The sequence below is a fragment of the Gossypium hirsutum genome, chromosome D05 (genome assembly GCF_007990345.1).
Source record: "Gossypium hirsutum isolate 1008001.06 chromosome D05, Gossypium_hirsutum_v2.1, whole genome shotgun sequence".
NCBI classification, from domain to species: Eukaryota; Viridiplantae; Streptophyta; class Magnoliopsida; order Malvales; family Malvaceae; genus Gossypium; species Gossypium hirsutum.
In genome coordinates this window covers 53,853,858-53,871,678 of record NC_053441.1, presented here as the reverse complement: position 1 = coordinate 53,871,678, position 17,821 = coordinate 53,853,858, and the positions used below count along the sequence as shown (strand labels likewise).

General features: G+C 36.0%; 1 long non-coding RNA gene across 2 annotated transcripts; it reads right to left on the bottom strand.

Annotated features, from left to right (window-relative positions):
* Nucleotides 1–4,323: 4,323 nt before the first annotated feature.
* On the bottom strand, nucleotides 4,324–17,521 carry LOC121216759 (uncharacterized). Of its 2 annotated transcripts, XR_005912941.1 has the most exons (5): nucleotides 17,129–17,521; nucleotides 16,506–16,888; nucleotides 16,069–16,427; nucleotides 4,860–5,107; nucleotides 4,324–4,538 (listed from the first exon to the last, which is right to left on the bottom strand). It is a non-coding gene; the product is annotated as an uncharacterized lncRNA (long non-coding RNA). The 2 variants fall into 2 exon arrangements; XR_005912940.1 differs by lacking the exons at nucleotides 4,324–4,538; nucleotides 4,860–5,107 and adding an exon at nucleotides 13,053–13,505.
* Between the last annotated feature and the right edge of the window lie 300 nt (nucleotides 17,522–17,821).

Below are 17,821 nucleotides of genomic sequence, written 5' to 3'. Positions count from 1 at the left end.
CGCACACATTTCATTTCCTTGTGGGGAATGCACTATCATACTAGAGGATGTTGTAATGCAATTAGGGCTCTCCGTGGATAGTGATGTCGTAACCAGTTCAAGCCAAGCAGTGGATCCTGCGACGCTCTACTATTACTTGCTTGGATGCTCTCCCGGTGATGGTAGAGCTAAATTTATGAGTTTAAAATTTCTGTGGTTGAAGGTAAATTTTGAAACATTATCGAATTATGCAACCAAGAGGAAGGATATATCCACTGCTCGGGCCTATATACTGTAGCTTATAAGGGGTACTTATGTTGGATTCCAATAATAATAGAATCCACTTGATGTACCTACCCTTACTAACTGATTTGCAAGGTGCTTGTTCCTACAATTAGGGTTTACCAATACTAGCGATGTTGTATCGTGAGATTTTTCGAGAGACAAAGCATAGAACACAAGATATAAGTGGGTTCTTGGTACTGCTACAATCCTGGGCGCTATACAGGATGTCATTTATGGCATTAGTGGGTCACCAAGTACATGTGTTCCCACTTGTGAATAGGTAAAAAAATGAAACTTGGATTAAGATTTTTTTAATGAAAATATCTTCTTACGAGTGTGGTTTATTTTTTAGATGGTATACTTGTCCAAATATCGGAAAGTCAGAAACACTTATTGTGTACCGATAAAAAACCGTGGCACACATGGGGGATGAGGTAATTTGTTTTCATAAAATAAAATAATATTAATTTCATGTAATTAGTTTATTTATTTAATTATGTTGTTATAAGTACTTTAATCATGTTAACGTAATTGTGTTATTAATTATGCAGTTCTTGTGGATATCATATAGCGAGTTGGACATTGCTTCCGTCATTCCTCAGTTGGCTAGCGCCCATACACTCGTATGGGGCATTAATGCACTCGTGATGAAGTTTTCAACTGAGTTGTACATCTGGGATCGGGTGCCTTGTCAATTTGGGTGTCGTCAACATATTTCAGACGTTCCTATACATTTGGGTGATAACGTCCACAGAATTGACAAGAAGGGGAAAAATGCAAAGAATTAGGCATTAAAGCATCAACCATATATTGTGTTATGGAATGTCTGGTTAGAAAGAAGGCCTTATATGGAATCATGTTTGCTTGATTTCACTCTTTCGAAGGACTACATGCTATGGTACATATGGAATACGTTGTCTTTTTTTATGGTGGTGAATTGATGGTAATCCCTTCACATATACAATCACAAGGTCCCTTACAAAGATGACTCTGTCAACCGTCTCCTCCTCCCCCACTAGTGCCCAAGCCGACACCTTCATTGTCATACACACAATCGACCGGTAGCTCTTATCATCCAAAGTTGGGAGTTGCAGTTTTGTCCTAGAGTACTCCGGTTATGCACTTCAGCTAGAGATGGGTGATTGTAGTTCTCCGCAACAAAAACCGACCTCACTAGTGATGTTTAATATATTTAGCCTATAGCCACCCCAGTACTACACCCCTCACGAGCAAACCTTTATGACACACGATTTTTTGAGTTTGCTTAGTACACCCCAAGGATCGCCTATGGGTGATAAGAATGTTGGTTTGAGTAAGTTGGGCATTGATCAATTGGTGCACCCACAACGGAACGACAACCACCGTAATAGTACACCCAATGGACAACTCCATCAAACCATTAATTTTGATGGTTTTAATTCAAATGTTTCAAATTATTGTAATGTACAATTTATTTAAACTTTTTAATTTTATTTCATTATAACGTTTGGCTCATTTAAACTAATGCAAATATGTTACAAGTTCATGCAAATATATAGGACAATCAAGTTCATGCAAATAGCCCTAACATAATTGTAGTTAATGGAAATTTATTTCATTTATTTCTTATACAAGAATGGAAATTCAAGTTGTAGGAATGTATGTAACATAATTGAAGTTAATAAGAAATCCATTTCATTCAATTCTTATACAAGAATGGAAATTCAAGTTGTTGGAATATATAATAATACATCTGAACATGGGATACATAAATTCACAATCCAGTTGACCATAACGACTGTCTAGGGTGGTAGTTTTGATGCGAGCAATTACTTCGATTATGACCCATTGTTCTGCACACGCTGTAATGTTTGGGTTCGACCTTCTCCCTTAAGTCTATGTCATTTATTATCCAAGTAAAATGTGGGCAACCTCTAGGCTTCCTACGTAACCCAAAGTCCAGTACCAACTCAAAATTCGGTGGAGGAACTTCTCACATTGAGACATCCCGCATTGTTGGGAACTTGTTTCCCCAAATACGTAAAGTTCATTCCATTGTATACACCTCATTGATATATTGTTTGACATTGATGGAGGCGTTAGCGCATGCTACAACAACATGCGCTCACAGGTATTAAAGTGTCTAGAACTTTCTACAGTCACACTGCTTGTTCCAAAGATCAACTCCGTATGACCTAGATGGGATCCCGGTCAACAACTGACGGTCTCTACCACCTAGAAAGTTTTAAAATGTCGAGAATATAATTGAATGTTCATCATCCTCTCTCTCTGGCCGTTGACCTCCATCACCTTCCTAACTGTCTCGACATACACATTTCCCGTATTCATTTGATTTACTTGTTTGAGCCCCATTCTTGGCATCAATGATGTTAGCCTACCAAGGCTCTATGCTCCCAAGCCACTCCTATAATGTAATGGTCGTCTGACCTTGTATATCATCCTAAAGGTCTGCCAGTCTCCGTTTGAATTGGTGTGGTTCTAGCTTGTACCCTAAAATGTTACAACATGTTACGTTCCATTTCACAAACTATAAATATATTTAAAAAATAAAATAGATACTTACCCATGTTCACAACTTGTCTGCGCCAATCCGCATTTTTGAATTTCTTGTGGAAGTTCACCGCAATGTGGCTAATGCAGTAGATGGATCTCCACGAAGCACCCGAACGCCTAATTATGGAAATTAGCCCCTTTGATCTATCGAAAATGATATAAATGTTATCTTGCTTGACAACATACCTTCGCAAGTTTATCAGGAAAAACTATGACTTCATGTTCTCTGGCTCAACAATGGCAAACACTACTGGTAGCACATTCTGGTTCCAATTTTATGCAACCGCAATGAGAAGGATCTGCGTATATTTCCCATACAACCAAGTCCCATTCACTTGCACAAGCGAGTTATAGTGGGGAAAGGCTCGAATGCATGGATTGAATGTCCAAAACATTCATTGGAAAGTTCTTTTACCCGGATGTAGTTTGACATCTCAATCGTAATAAGGCAGTGTCTACAACTCAATAACAATCCCTGGAATGTACTCTCGCATTGTGCCTATCCACCTTTGGAGTTTGTTGTATAACATATCCCAATCTTCGTACAAGTAATCCATGGCTATCTATTTAGCCACCCATGCCTTCCAATATGAAACTCAGTACTAGAACCGTTCTTGCATTTTGACAATCAACACCAATACAAGAATGGTGGACTTGTTTTTAACCATTAGTAAGATGCAGTTGTAAATGGTTTTTGAATCAAGCTTGCAGTGGTCCTACGTCACATGTGCAGAAGTGCAAGTATGAGGCCCAATATATTTCCGTATCTTTCATTGTTGGGACCTCTTGATAATGCAGCTCGTACCCAGTACCTGCACCCTTCTCCCAACTTTCAACACTCACCAACATACATAATTGGTTTAGAGTCAACCACTCTGTAGTCCATAGGCATCTTCATACTATACCGCTTGATGGCAACAACACACTTGTTTTTTCTCGAGAATCTTTGACCGACGAACAACTTTTCTGATTCAGAATTTGCTAACATCAAGTGAGCAGGTATTATGTTCGAGTACTCAGGGAACTCGGAAGCATGCACCGCATCAGGATCGAATATCGACATGTAGGCCCTGGGATCATTGTGTATGGCGATGCCATGACTCGAGTTTTCGGTCGAAGTGGCATTTTAACCTCCCAAACACGGCCTAGAAACTATAGCTAGATTGAGAAGACTATATTAACCACCAAAATGACTAAGCTAACTTACGTTACTTTTGAAGACTTTAAATAAACTCACTTTAGGGAAAAATCGTAGTTGTACTTTGAGTTAGTTTAAAAACATTCATTTATTATGTCACATGTACTTAAGATTCATTTTATTATTGACAGTGTTATTTTAGAAAAATTGTTTGTTCGTTGCTTTACTTTGTAAAAACTTGATGTTAACTAATGCTTCAAAAAAAATCATTATTCATGTCATTTTGGAAATCTAGTTTCCTTATCGATTTGTTTTTTCAAAAATGGTTTCTTTACAATGCAACGAAAATTAGGGAACAATGTCAAATCTTACTTAAGTCAGATGTCATGCATGTTCTGGTTATTATGCTTTCGTAATCTATGCATGTAAAAATCCCCAAATGAAAAGTTACAAAGCCACAGACCAGAAATAATTAAAAATTACAAACCAAAACCAATAGAGACTGATTAATACTTCTTAAAAATATTTTGAGGTCCAAGGTGTTTCTCCGTATGCGAGGTTTGGTCCTAATCTCGAGGTTTACCTGAAAAGTTCAACACTATGGGGTGAGCTTATGAAAGCTCAGTGTGAGTTGAACAGTTATTTAAATAGACATAAATACCAAATACAGTGAAACATATTAGCATTAACAGAAGAACACAGAATCATCATTGCAATTTCATATCATTACATAACCATTATCAAATCGATGTCAGACAGTGTATGAGCATGGGCCATCATTCATTCGAGTGTCAATCATTAATTTCAATATCATTCAATACAATACAACACAAGACAATACATTGCATAAATCAATAACACCCGAATATGTCGTGAGCATAATGCAATGCAAAAAGGTTCTTACCAAAACCATCCACTCCACACCACAAGTTCCCCAGAGCCCGTCTACCAAACTCCAATATTTGTGAGCAAACCTCAATGTGTTAGAAACCACCGTATAACATAAATGCAGAAAATTTACCCAACAACATATAATGCGTTAAAATCGCCAATCCCCTCGGTACTCCAAGTGTAGTGCACTAACTACGTATAAATGTGGACTGAATATGCCACCAGTACTCCATGGAACTCTTTTGTCAACCATAAAATAATCTGCCCCAAAGCATATGCAATATGTCATACAATCTCATACATAGCCATAATTAAATACTTTCACATTTAATTGACATTTTCAACATATGCCATTAATTATCAAATACTTTTAGTGAATGGAAATAATATTCCAACTTTAAATTTACCAATAAAATGGTATCATTCAACAAATCACAATTTCATGTTCATTTACAACTTTTCTTTGTGTGCATGTATAATAGTCTTTCGAACATATCATAACAAATCACTTGTACGAATATATCATGCATAAACTTTATTTTAGTTCATAAACATATTATACATACAACAAATCATACATCAAATTAACCAAACGTTCATGACAATGTCAATCATTTAGTCAAACTAGCAACATTGTTACCATGTCAAATAGTTAGGGCTCGAAACGTACTTGATTCGACCACTTACAAATTAATTACTTAGCTAATTATGCCAAGCCCAATCAACAAGCTAAACCATTAATTAAACCATAATAATCATTATTATCAATCAAGTTATTAAGTTTAGGACCCACATATTATTTTACGCTCTTTCGCAACACACTTGTAAATCTTGTGGTTTCTCTAATAAGCTTTAAATTTAACCTAAATTAAAAATTAGTATTAAACTCAATCAATATACCTTTTAAACAGCCTCCAAATACCCACTTATGGGTTCAATCCAACCATTACAATTATATCTATTTTTCAAATCCATACTAGTTAGATTTCTTACACTGAATTGATGTGAACTATATACGCAAACGTCTTTTGGCTTCACGTTGGTTTGGGGCGTTTAATTCGACATCTAACACACTTCTAGAATTATCATATCTAAGTCGCCAATCGATCCAGATTGATTTTTTTCCTAATTACATATGATTAAGGGCTGATTAGGAAGGGTTCAAGAACCTAAGACGTTGATAAAAATAAAAGGAAAAAAATAAAGAAACAACAACCCCCTGTTGTGCCTTTAGGCGTGGCGCACCACCAGCAATGGTGGCAAAATCGGGGCTATTTTAAAAAAAAAATAATTGAAATCACTTTAAAGGCTGGAAAAATACTCATTAAATCTTTAAGATTCACCCAATTTTTAGATCTAGAATTTTACGTTTTTTACTTAGAAGATTGATCAAGAAATTGTATGAAAACAAGAACTTACACAAGCTAGGTGAAATGGGCAACAATAGAGTTCTTTTGGGGCATCAATGGAGGCCAATCTTGAGTGCTAAAATTCCATATTTAAGGTTAGAAATTTTATGATAAAATGATAGCAAGAATAGGAAAAATAATGGTGCAAGAATCCGTTGCAAAAAGAAGAGAAATTAATGGTGAATCTTGGTGGCTTGGGCGGCGGCACACAAAGGAAAAAAGAAAGAAAATTGAAAAGAAAAGAGAGAGGAAAAGGGTGAACAACTAGGATAGGGAAAATTGACTTAAAGGCTGAAAAAATATAAGAATAATTTGAATTTATACCTGGGGTTCAAGGGTATGGATGGCACACACATTAAAAAAACAAGGGATTTTGCAAAACTTAATTATTTTGCAAGGGAAAAGATTCAAACTTGGGACCTTAATCTAGTTTCCATGCTTTTTCATTTATCAATTAACCATAGGCTATTTCCTTATTTTTGACATAATTTTGTAACATTTATTTTAAAAATAAGACATGTCACATATTAGGGTTTGAGGCAAAATTTGTAAAATAATAAAAATGGTGCGATAGAAGGGATTTGAACTTAGGTTTCAAGGAACGTTTCCCTAGCATTTATCCAACAAACTAATACCTCATTTATTTCCTAAATGCATAGATAATCTCAAAAATTAGGGTATGACCACTCTCTCTCGATTCACAAACTCGGTTCTACTAACCCCTAATTTTTGGGATGTTATAGGCGTAATCATTTCCATCATCAGCTTCTTCATCTACGATGTCATCCAGGACATCGTCTACATCGGGGTCACTAAGATTTTCACATTTGTGATCAGAACGGCCATTATTATTGGATCCATCTTCACCATGCACATCGCTCTCAATCATGACTAGATGAATCTGTAGAGCAACATGGTGTGGATTTTTAACCCATGTCGACGTGGCTCTACCACCTTACTGATCTAAACATCGAACATTGAGATCGATGTCAAAATAGCGCACAAACGACTTCCTATCAATAGACACTCTGGGAACCTCCGAACACGGGTCTTCAAATCCATATTATTGACTTAACAGAGTTACATCTTCAAAGGGCATCGCATCGGCTAACTCAGCAAATAAATGAATCGGTTCAGTGTTTACAATCTCTGGCGGACAATATAGTGTGACCATTGTCTCGACATTATCGTCTAAAAGTTCCATCTAGGTCAATTTGATAGAATTTGATGAAACTAGAAATTTGTAGAATAGTATCGACATCCTCCTTCCACAGCGTCGGGAAATTTTTTGCACTGATCTTCTCTTTCATATCATCAACAAACACATTTCTATCGAACCTCATTCCTATTTTCTGCTGAGTTTTAAAAATACAACCAACGGTTGTTTCTAAAATAACACCATCGAAATGAATAGCTGCAAAAAATTGATTCTCCATTTTTTTCTAAAACTGCAAAAGAAAAACAACTAAACTTATAAGTATTGAACAAACACTATAACATTGACATACATGATTCTAATTATTTAAATAAAAATATAATATTAAAAATATCTAAACTAACATAATTTTAATTATTTTCAAAGTTAATGTAAAAATAAAATGTCGGTAATAACAATATATCGCAAAGAAAAAAATAGAAATAGAAAAATAAAGAACACATATATTTTACGTGGAAACCCTTTCGGGAAAAAAACCCTCGGGCAGAGGAGAAGAAAATTCACTATGTTGAATTTGAATTAATTACAAGAGGAGTAGACTATGCCTATTTATAGGCTTGTAAACCTGATTCTAATAGGAGTGAAACTCCTTATTCTAATAATATCAAATAGATGGAGTTTAATGAGGTTTAAAAAATCTTATTCTAAAATAAAATAAAAGAAGTATAATTCTATGGGGATTTTACTTTTATTTTATTTTACCACAGTATTTTATTTAAATAAGGATTTGGGTCACTTAATTCTAACAATCTCCACCTTGACACGAATTCTTAATGAACAAGTTCTTCATCGCGAACTCTCAACGAACAAGTTTCTCCACCTCTTCCATAAAGCCCCTTAAGAGTTTATCTTCAACAATGAACACCAACCAAGTCTAAGCAGTGCTCAAACTTGGTTATAGGAAATGACTTAGTCTTCATATCTGCAGAATTTTCATGAGTACTAATTTTACTCACAACAATATCACCACTAGCAATAATATCACGAACAAAATGATACCGAACATCAATGTGTTTTGTTCTCTCATGAAACATTTGATCTTTTGTAAGGAAGATGGCATTCTGACTGTCACAAAATACTGCATTGATTTGAAGGTCTTCATTAAGTTCACTAAAGAGTCCCTTCAACCAAATAGTTTCATTACAAGCCTCAGTAATCGCCATGTACTCAGCTTCATGGTAGACAAGTTTACAAAGTGGCTTTCCAACTGATTGCACAACCTCCGATTGTAAAGACATAACCTGTGAGAGATCTTCTTCTATCGAGGTCTCCACCAAAATCAGCATCAACATACCCAATGACTCTATCTCTAATTCTTCCAAACTGTAAGCAAACATCGGTAGTACCTCGTAAGTATCTTAAAATCCACTAAAATGCTTTCGAATGTTCTTTATCGGGATTCGTCATGTATCTGCTAACTGCACTAACTGCATATGATAAATCTGGACGTGAACAAACCATGGCATACATGAGAGATCCTACTACATTAGAGTATGGAACATGTGACATGTACTCAATCTCATCATCTGATTGTGGAGACAAAGCCAATGAAAGTCTGAAATTGGCTGCAAAAGGAGTACTAACATGCTTAGCATTCTGCATATTGAATCTGCAAAGAACTTTTTCAATGTACCATTTCTGACTTAGGTACAATTTACTTGCTTTTCTATCTCTGGGAATCTCCATACCTAGTATCTTCTTTGCTGGTCCCAAGTCTTTCATCTCAAATTCTTCATTTAGTTGGGCTTTGACCTTTATTATCTCTCATTTATCTTTCGCTGCTATCAACATGTCATCAACATAAAGGAGTAGATACACAAAAGAACCATCACTGTTTTTCTTAAAGTAAACGCAACTGTCAAAACTACTTCTTTTAAAATCATGAGAAGTCATAAAGGAATCAAACATTTTATACCACTGTCTTGGTGACTGTTTCAAACCGTAAAGGGACTTTTTCAGCAACAAACATAGTCTTCTTTTTCTGAGACTGTAAAACCCTCTGGTTGTTGCATGTAAATATCCTCCTTAAGTTCTCCATGCAAAAATGCAATTTTTACATCTAACTGCTCAAGCTCCAAATCATGCATGGCCACAATACCAAGCAAAGCTCGAATTGAACTATGCTTCACAACTGGAGAGAACACATCTATGAAGTCCACTCTTGGAATTTAACTGTAACCCTTTGCAACAAGTCTTACTTTATATCTGGGTTCTTCAACTCTTGGAGTCCCTTCTTTATTCTTAAACACCCATTTACAACGAAATCTCTTTTTAGCTTTAGGAAGTTTCACAATATCCCATGTTTTATTTTTGTGTAGTGATTCCATTTCCTCTTGCATAGCAAACATCCACTTTTCTGAGTATTCACAACTAACTGCCTCAGAACAATTAGATGGCTTTTGGTTTGCATCTATATCTTCAGCCACATTTAAAGCATAAGAAACTAGATCAGCCTCAGCATACTTCTTTGGAGGTTTAAATTCTCTTCTAGTTCTATTTTTAGCGATAGATTATTGTGGTGAAGAAGCAACTCTATTTTAAATTTTTGTACCGGCTTTAGTAGTCGACTCTGTTGTAGATTCTAGATTAATCTGATGCTCTACCTACTTTTGATTTTATTTATTGAAAGAGTCTTTAAGAGATAAGTTAGGTAGCATAGCAGTTTCATCAAAAAACATCTCCGCTAATCACAATTTTTCTATTTTCAGGATACCATAACTTATACCCTTTTACACCAGCTTTATAACCAAGAAAAACACATTTAATATATCTCGGTTCCAATTTTCCATTATCCACAAGAGCATACGCAGGACAACCAAAAATCTTTAAATCAGAATAGTTAGCAGGATTACCAGACCATACCTCTTGTGGAGTCTTTTTCTCAATGGCAACGGATGGAGATCAGTTGATCAAAAAACATGCAGTAGAGGCTGCTTCGGCCTAAAATGACTTTGGTAAGTTGGCATTTGACAACATACATCGAACCTTCTCCATGATCGTTCTGTTCATTCGTTTTGCAACACCGTTTTGCTGTGGAGTATGACGAACTGTCAAGTGTCTCACGATCCCTTCTGACTTACACAATTTATTAAACTTATCAGAATAAAACTCTAAGCCATTGTCTGTGCGGATGTATTTTATTTGCTTTCCCGTCTATTTTTCAATCATGGTTTTCCAAGACTTAAATGCGGAAAACACATCACTTTTCTGCTTCAGGAAGAACGCCCACACTTTTCTGAAAAAATCATCAATAAAAGTTAGCATATAATTAGCTCCACTTTTTGAAGGCACTTTGGATGGCCCCCACAGGTCAAAATGAATAAACTCCAACGTTCCCTTCGTGTTATGGGTTCTTCTGGTGAATCGAACTCTCTTTTGCTTTCTAAAAATGCAATCTCACAGAACTTCAGTTTGCACATTCCTTGCCCATCAAGAAGTCCTCTTTTGCTCAATTCTTCCATGCCACTCACTCATATGCCCTAGGCGCATATGCCAAAGTTTAGTAATATCACCATCTGAAAAGGAAGAGGATGAGATAGCTGCATCACTAGTGATAGTAAAACCCTACAAAACATATAACTTGACAGTCTTTCTCTGCCCTTTCATCACAATGAGGGAACCTTTAGAAATCTTCAAAACCCTACTTTCAGCTGTGTATTTGTACCCTTTTGAATCAAGAGTACTCAACGAAATTAAACTTCTCTTTAACTTTGGAACATGTCGTACGTCACTAAGTGTTTTGACGACTCCATCGAACATCTTAACTTTAATTGTTCCAACACCTTCAATTTTACATGAAGCATTATTTCCCATCAAAACAATACCTTCAAACACTATTTCGTAAGTTGTAAACCAATCCTGATTGGGACTCATGTGGAAGGTGCAACCCAAATCAAGGATCCACTTCTCGCTCGCTTTAGAATTGTTGACAGAAGCGACTAGAAGTTCACTATCGCTGTAGTCTTCTACAACATCAGCTTTACCAGAATTTTTTAGTTGTTTTCCATTTTGATTCGTAGCCTCCCTTTTGATATTATTCTGTAGCTTATAACACTCAGATTTAATGTGCCCTTTCTTCTTGCAAAAGTTACAAGTTTTACCTCTGTTTGAAGACTTCGATCTACCCTTAGATTTACTGCGAAGATTCCATTCATGTGTCCTTCCATTATTATCATCAACATTCTGATCTTGTCTCCCACGAACAATAAGACCCTTTCCCTAAGAGTCGGTTCTAACCACAAGATGCTTCATCTTATCATACAAGGTTAAAGAATCATAAACCTCATCAACTGTGAGAGAATCGCGGCTATATAAAATCGTATCTCTAAAGGTTAAATAAGACGGGGGCAACGAACAAAGTAGAATCAACCCTAAATCTTCCTTATCATACTGAACCTCCATGGCCTCCAAGTTTTAGAGAATTTCTTTGAACACTGTTAAGTGTTCGTGCACAGATGCACCTTCTTCCAAATGATGAGCATAAAGACGATGCTCATATGTAGCTTGCTAGTTAGAGTTTTCGACATACATATCTTTTCCAACCTCTTCCATAATCCAGCGGTGGTCTTTTCCTTCATCACATCCTACAAAATTTCGTTAGACAAATGCAGATGTAACTATGTTAACGCCTTTCGATCCTTGCGCTTCTTCTCTTCCTCCGTTAATGTTGAAGGCATCTTATCTACCCCTAGTAGGGCTTCCTCTAAGTTCATCTGTGCAAGAACTGCTTACATCTTTATCTGCCACAATGTGAATCTGGTGTTATGATCCAACAGCAGAATTTCATACTTTAAAGACGTCATTACCGTTATTGAAATGAAAAACCCAAAAGCTCGGATACCAATTTGTAAAAATAAAATTTCGGTAATGACAATATATAACAAAAAAAATAGAAATAGAAAAATAAAGAACACACAGATTTTACGTAAAAACCCTTTTGGGAAAAAACCACGGGCAGAAGAAAAGAAAATTTACTATGTCGAATTCGAATTAATTACAAGAGGAGTAAAATATGCCTATTTATAGGCTTGTAAACCTTATTCTAGTAAGAGTGAAACTCCTTATTCTAATAATATCAAATAGATAAAGTTTAATAAAGTTTAAAAAACCTTATTCTAAAATAAAATAAAAGAAGTATAATTCTATGGGGATTTTACTTTTATTTTATTTTACAACAATATTTTATTTAAATAAGGATTTGAATCACTTAATTCTAATAGTTAACATACCTTAATACTAATCTTATCAAATAATATATCAATAAATAAATTTTTAACACAAATAAACTATTGCTAAAATATAACTAATACTACTCTCTCTATTCCCAAGAATGCTTTGCTTAGAAATCTTAGAGAAAGCAATAACTGCTGCGGCTTGGATGGAAGCAAGTGGTGGTAACGACTAAGAGAGGAGGGATGAGATCTCTCTTCTTGCCAAAGAACTAGTTCAGTTATCAGTAAAAAGCTCGATGGTGGTACCAAATTCCAAACCTACATTGATATGTACAGTTTGGACAGAAAAAATGTATAACCCAAATAGCTTTAGGGCTCATATGAAAGGTATATGGAAGATAAGGAAGAAGTTTGAGATCCAAGTGGTGAGTCAAAATTTATTTCTAAGAATTTTTGAGTTGAAAGAAGATCTGGAATTGATTTTGGAGGGAAGGCCTTGGCTTTTTCAGAAAAATTTAATTCTATTTGACAGACTATGCCAAGCAATGGAGAGGGAACAGATCAAGCTTACTTTATTCCCGTTTTGGATAAAAATTGAATCGTGTTCTCCAAAATTCGATAAGAAAGATTTACTGCATGCTATTGGTGGAACATTTAGTGGGGTTCTCAGATCTGAAGTTAGTGAGAAATTGTCTGACTCAAAATCAATTTAGATCCCCAGAAACCACTTAGAAGAGGTATTTTTGTCTCTACTAATTATGTTAGTAAAGTTTGGATCCCTTTTAAGTATGAAAATCTGCCATTGTTCTGTTTTGGATGTGGAAGAATGGGGTATGGGATGAGTAACTACACTCAAATACCACCTGCAAAGAAAAGCAAAGTTAGCGAAAATCCTCCTTACTCAGTAGCATTAAAAGCAGAATCAAGATTAATTGGAAAAGAAAGTATGAAATTTAATAGTTTGATGAAGCAAACGGGGGTGCAAAGCTCTTACAATAGTATAAAACATGCTGAGGACGGATACACTGAGGTGGGGGTTCACAGGAAAATTTAAGTCTAAAGGAAGGGGGAGAGATGACGAGAAGAGTACAAGCTGGAGCGATAACAACAAAAGCTGAAAGTTACATGAGGAAGAGGAAGTCCTTAGATGCAGATTTGACAAGTTTTCAAGAAAGTGTTAACAGAGATGGAATTAAAAGGCTGAAACGAAATACTTAAGAGGATTATGACACTGGTCCTTCAGTGATGATGACAGACAATGCTGAGCAAAATGAAGTACAAGACATAATGAGATCGGCGGCTGCCAATAGGCAAGCCGACTGGACGCAATAAAAATTGTAAGTTGGAATGTTCGTGGATTGGGGAGTCCACGAGCTATTAGAAGGAATTGCAATTTTATGAATGGAATTGATGTTGAGGCTGAAGGCCCAAAAGGAGGTTTATGCTTAGCTTGGAAATAATTACTTTACGGAGTTTTTCTAAAAACCACATTGACATTTTGGTTAAAGAGCAGGTTAAAGAAGAGTGGAGATTTATAGGGTTTTATGTTTCTCCATATGTCCATAATAAGAACGTTTCATGGGATCTATTGATGATTTTGGGACTTGATAAGAATTACCCATGGCTGGTTAATGGTGACTTTAATGAGATCTTGTATTCTTATGAGAAGTGTGGGGGTGCCCCAAGAGACGAGAGCAGAATGCATGCATTCAGAGAGGCCCTAGAACATTGTCATTTAGAAGACCTAGGGTATTCAGGAGTATGGTTTACATGGGAAAAGGGAAATTTACCAAAGACAAATATTAGAGAAAGACTTGATTTGGGGTGATAAACGATAAATGAAGGTTCCTCTTTCTGGCAGGAAGGGTCAACCATCTCTCTTACACAATGTCTGATCATTGTCTACTTCTAATTAGTATCGAGGGTGATAGTAAGCATAAGGGTATTGCAAAGTTTAAATTTGAGGCGTGGTGGTTGACTTAAGAAACATGCAAAAAAGTTATCAGAGACTCTTGGGAATCAAGTACAGGTACTTTTGATGAGAAAATTGGAAAACTACAGGCTTATAATTGGAAAATTGGAAAATTAGAAAATTAGAAAATTAGAAAATTGATGCAACTCAAAGTGCATTTGTTCTAGGAAGGCTTATAATGGACAATGTGCTACTAGCTTATGAGATCTTGCACACCTTCCAACAAAAGTGTACAGGAAAAAAAGGATATATGGCAGTAAAAATTGATTTGAGCAAAGCCTATGATAGGGATATTTGAAGGACGTAATGTTATGAATGGGTTTCGCATCAGAGTGGGTCAGGATGATTTTGAATTGTGTTTCCACGACATCCTATGCAGTTAATATCAATGGAAGAAGTGGAAGAACCTTTTCACCAACTAGAGGACTACGCTAAGGGGATCCTTTAAGTCCTGTTCTATTTTTTATATGTAGTGAAAGATTATCATCCTTGATGATATTGGCTTCAACGGTGAGAATGCTAAAAGGTGCAAAAGCGAGCAGAAGTGGACCAGAAATTACACTTTCTTTTTGCAGATGACTGTATTCTGTTCGGGGAAGCATTGGATAGGGGTGCTAGGATATTAAAGGATATTTGAAGGAATATGGAAAGTGCTCTGGGCAATGTGTTAATTTCAATAAGTCTTCAGTATTCTTTAGTATAAATACAGCTGAAGATAAGAAGGACGAAGCATCCGCAAAGCTGGGGGTGCGGATTTCAACAAATTTAGAACGTTACTTGGAGCTTCCGAACATGGTTGGTCGAAAGAAGGAATCCTTTCAACAGTTAAAAGAGAAGATTTTTACTAGGATTGAAGGATGGAGCACTAGATGGTTATCCCAAGGTGGTAAAGAAATCTTTATTAAATCAATGTTACATGCAATCCCTACCTATGCTATGTCATGTTTCTTATTACCAAAGACTCTGTGGAGAATTTGAAAACATATTTGCTAAGTTCTAGTGGCAGAAAGCGCATAAAAGAAAAGGTATCCATTGGAGTCAATGGAAGTATTTATGCCATCCTAAAGATGAGGGTGGATTGGGATTTAGAAATATGGCTCAATTTAATATTTCTCTTTTAGCTAAACAGGGGTGGCGTATCTTGAACAACCCAAATTCTTTAGTAGCAAAAGTATTAAAAGCAAAATATTTTCCAAAATTTGATTTTTTAAATTCAAATTTGGGAAATAACGCTTCGTATATATGGAAAAGCATTTGGGCGACTAAGGGTGTCTTAGCTGAGGGATTATGTTGGAGGGTGGGAATAGGTACAAATATTTCAATTAGTCGTGATAATTGGATTCCAGTTTTACTGCATGATAGACTACCAAATTTGAATATGATTTTGAAAGTAAAGTTGCGGAATTAATTGATTCAAACAGTAGAACATGGAAACAGGAGTTGATAGAGTATACCTTTCCGGAGGATGTAGCCAAGATGATTCTCAGTATCCCGCTGGCTGAAAGCCCACATGAAGATTTTCAAGTTTGGAGTGCTGAAGCGTCGGAGTTCACAGTACGTAGCGCCTATAAACTATTACAAAATACTGCAAATGATCCTAGAGCTTATGCTTTACAAGATCACTATAAGGACTTCTATAGGAAACTATGGCTTCTCGATCTACCTTCAAAAATGAAAATTACAGTTTAGAAGATCTCGTGGAATTTCCTAGCTACTCGCGTTAATATGCTACTTAGACGGCTAACGAGTAATTCAATGTGTCCTCGGTGTGGTTCTGGATCTGAATCCATGGAACATCTTTTTTGAGAATGCCCTGTTACAATAGTGTGGAGAGAGTTATCATTTCATAGTTATATGCAGGATAACCAGATGGGTTTCAACAGTGGTTAACCTGGGTTTTTTCAGTGTTCAGCATCCTACCGTCGGATTTTTTGTGTTGCAGTTTGGGCCATTTGGGGTGATAGAAACAACAGATTACATAACAAAGGAGGCAAATCTGCAAAAGAAATAGGGAGATTTGTTAATAGTTACATTTTAGAGTTAGATTCAGTTGATAAAACTAGTCGACAAACTTCCATAATTGTGAATAAATGGGTAAAACCAACGGACAGATTTGTCAAAATCAATTTTGATGCAGCTTATGAAAGAGGACAAAATAAAGCGGCTATAGGAGTGGCCAGAGACAAAGAGGGTTCAGTTCTCTTATCTTGTTCGGAGGTTCATCAATGGGTTTCGTCAGCCTTTGGAGCGGAAGCAATCGCATGCAGGAAAGCCCTCCAGATCGGCGTTCACATGAAGTGGGACAGAGTTATTATTGAAGGAGATTCGTTATCAATAATAAAGAAATGTAAAACGAAAAACCCAGATAAATCACTGGTTAGTGCGTTTATTCATGATATTCATCAGCTTTTGGTAAACTTTAAGGAATGTAAGTTCGAGCATATCCCAAGATCTACAAATAGCCTTGCACATATTCTAGCATCTGAAGCGTTTAAGAGCAATAGAGGAGATTACCTGGTCAAACGAGTCCCTGGAGTCGCAGAGATTCAAGAAGAAATCGAAAGGGTGGGAGAACCAGACTGAAGCAGGTTAAGGGAGAAATGGAGGGATGGTTTCGGAGTAGAGCAGATTTCAGAGTGATTATACTAAGCTCTTGGTTTTTCAAAACGTCTTGAAGGAGAATAGAAAATGAAGGGACAAGACACGTTTTAGACTTTTGAGACTGATTGGGCAGAGGAAACGACTGTAATTAATGTGTTGCAGATTTGTTTCCTTTTTTCATTTCCTAGGTGATTAGGTTTCCTTTTTTTATTATTATCGTTTTGTTTTTCATTCTGGTGGGCCTAGTCTGATCAATGGGTCTTGTTTTCTTTTTATGTTATTGAACTTTTATGTAATTTCATAATTTTTATATAGCCCAATCTGAGATTTATTTCAAAAAAAAAAACTAATACTATAAAAAAAATCATACCATTTCTTCTTGATTTTTTCGGGGGCCTTCAGCTGGGGAACTCGGTTGTTTTTTTCTTTCGAATCAATGAATGAATCTGTGGGGGTCCTTTTATAATAATGGAAATAATATAATAATATAAATATTTTAAACAAAAGAGAAAAAATAAAGTTGAAATATTCGGATATTAGAACTCAGACACATGATCGACGATTTATTGACATATTAATATATTAGGCACTTTGGTGGCACCAATG